This window comes from Berghia stephanieae, unplaced genomic scaffold, assembly GCF_034508935.2.
Source record: "Berghia stephanieae isolate SIO BIC M18660-M18661 unplaced genomic scaffold, UCSD_Bste_1.3 scaffold1676, whole genome shotgun sequence".
Lineage (NCBI taxonomy): Eukaryota > Metazoa > Mollusca > Gastropoda > Nudibranchia > Aeolidiidae > Berghia > Berghia stephanieae.
Window position 1 is genome coordinate 2,410 of NW_027622708.1, and position 2,735 is coordinate 5,144.

Sequence of the window (2,735 nt, forward strand, 5' to 3'; positions counted from 1 at the left end):
TATGGATGGTAATTATAACATTAAGTGATTTTTAAACATTTTTACGGCGTTTTAAATGTCTTTCTTGCATTCATTGCCGAGCACCTCCACTTTTCTGTTACTATTTTAACGATCAGCTGATTTTCTCTTGCCTCCCCTTTAATTTCGCGGACTTTTTTCAGAACGAGGCGTGGGAGTGGCTAATTGATCTTGATCACTTTCGTTTTTGTTCTGTTTTTATCGGCAAGACACCCGACACTTGGCGGTATATATAATATAATATTGTGGCTGCGGCTATTCGGACTCGAGTCTGAACAGTCCCAATGGCTATTTGGACTCATATTCCAATGCACATGTGCAATCAACAAATTATTTGGACTATGTAGTCTTCTGTGGCAGTATATTTATGTTTTACAGTTTTATTTTACGCAGTGGCAGTGCTTGGGCTTGATGAGTGCTTCCAAGACCAAGAATGTGAGAAAATATCTAAATATGCTTTATACTTATACTACTATTTACAATTTCAAGATCTTCTAATTTAAAAAAAAAATAATTAAAGGTCAGCTGAAAGAAAAGCCTTACCTGTTACTGTTACGTTCATCAATGTTGTAAATAAAAGGGTATTCATGGAAGTTGGCATTCGGAGATATTATTTGAAGTGACTATTCAATTCTCATCCGACTCATCCTGCCTGGATGAGAATAGAAGTAGTGGCACCTTCTCACTATTCTCACCCCCTAGCCCCCGCCCCTCCTCGCTACTCTCACCCACAGATTAGTCTGTGCTCTCACCCAATCATCATCTCTCACATGACTGCTTTTTTAAAGTGATACTGGACGTAAGGAGAGGAACATACTCAACGAACACCTTGCATTCAGCGAACAGACTAGACCCCCCCCCCCCCCCCTTCATTTTTTTTTTTTCATCGACTTTAGTAAAATACCTCTTATGGAACCAACTAATCTCAGAGCCAACCTCAGATTCATTTAACCAGTAGTAGTATTGGCAAACTCACTTTTTAAATGTTCCTATTTTCTACTGAGACATACAGTTGAACTTCAAAGAACTATCGTCCATTCAATTGACAAGAAACGGAGGCGGAGTATAGAAGAATGGAGAATACCTCAGGCCTCACACTTACACCCCACCATGTGTTAGGGGTGGGGCAGGAGTGTCATTCAATATTAGAGTTTCAAAGTTTATTCAATCTTAGGCTTTCGCCAATAAATCACTCAATTTGATGACAACATATGAAAGTGGAAAAAAAAAAGAAAGGTAAATGGATCAGAGCTCTTTCCTAGGTTGGGAGAGAAATAAACTGATGATGGGGGGGGGGGGTTGACCCACAAACAACCGAGGTGGTGGTTGTAGGGGAAACTATTGATACGAGATCAAAGTCAAAGAGAAAAAGCCTCCGGCACTTGGATGGTGGAAGTTTTTTATTTTCTGTAAATTACTTTTAATGTTATTTAGCAATATAAATAGTGGAAGACAAACATATATATATTTATTTATTGTGTATTAAAAATGTTTAAAATGTTTTTACTGAATTTCAACATCCAGGCAATGTCTTTGGTATCCTATCACCCCCTTGCATTAATGGGCTCGTAATGCCAACCAAATGTCTTGTGATGGCGTAGCTTGTCGGTCGTGAGAGAGAGAGAGAGATTAACTCCTGTGTATACAGATTTCCAACATGATTCTCATATCTCAAGCAATCCAATCTAAATTCTAAATGTATGACATATATGTTCACCCTCCTTACGTCCATTACCACTAAAAGCAGTCACACGAGAGATGATGATGATCAGGTGAGAATATTGAGAGGGGGGGGGGCTAAGCTGACTCTACCTGTTGGTACAGGGGTGAGATAGCGAGAAGGGGCGGCGGCTAGGCTACCCTACCTGTTGGAAAATACAGGGGTGAGTTATATTCTCACCCAGGATGAGAGGTCGAATGTTTTTTCTGTTCTCACCCAGGATGAGAACAGGGGCAGCCAAATCGCAGATTGCTCGGAATTTCAAAGTATTGAAGTTGAAGTGTTTTTAGACAAGTTTTTTAAGATAAGATAAGATGAGTTTTTAGATAACTTGATTTTTCTGCTCTGTTAGGTATTGCCCTCATATATAGGTTACAAGGCAGAGTATTAAAGAACTAATATTGTTTTTTAATTTCATTCTTTCTTTTCTTTTCTTATTTCAGCAAAGTTTGCCTACTACTTGATGAGTATAAATGTGAATAGCTGAAAGACATGGTTGAAGAGTGGTTTGCCAGCTCAGCAGGGGATGACCGATTTTCAGACATCACTGTTTGTGTTGGGCCATGTCATTTTCATTCACACAAAGATGTTCTTATTAAACACTGTGATACTTCAAGGCTATGTTTTCATCTCACATGGAAAATACTCAAAATATTATTACAATCAAATTGATAGAAAAGAATCCATTTGAGATTCTTCTTCATGGATTTTACTCAGGACATCTGTCTTTGACAATTGATAATATTTTTGAAGTGACACTTGCAGCTCATATTCTTCAAGTTTCAGCTGCCATTTTTAAACAGTGTTGTGATTTTATGAAATCTATAATTAACCCTCAAAATTGTTTTGAGATTCTTCACTTTTCTCAATATCATAATGTGCAAGAAATATACAATGCATCAAGAAGATATTGTAATATCTACTTCAGTACATTGTCCAAAGAAGAGTCTTTTCTGAATCTCACATTAGATCAGGTAGTGACTTACCTGTCTGATGA

The 2,735-nt window shown here is 37.8% G+C and overlaps 1 long non-coding RNA gene across 1 annotated transcript; it reads left to right on the forward strand.

Moving 5' to 3' along the window:
* Positions 1–203: 203 nt before the first annotated feature.
* LOC144961189 (uncharacterized) lies at positions 204–2,371 on the forward strand. Its single transcript, XR_013643081.1, has 3 exons — positions 204–244; positions 418–453; positions 2,182–2,371. It is a non-coding gene; the product is annotated as an uncharacterized LOC144961189 (long non-coding RNA).
* The last annotated feature ends 364 nt before the right edge of the window (positions 2,372–2,735 follow it).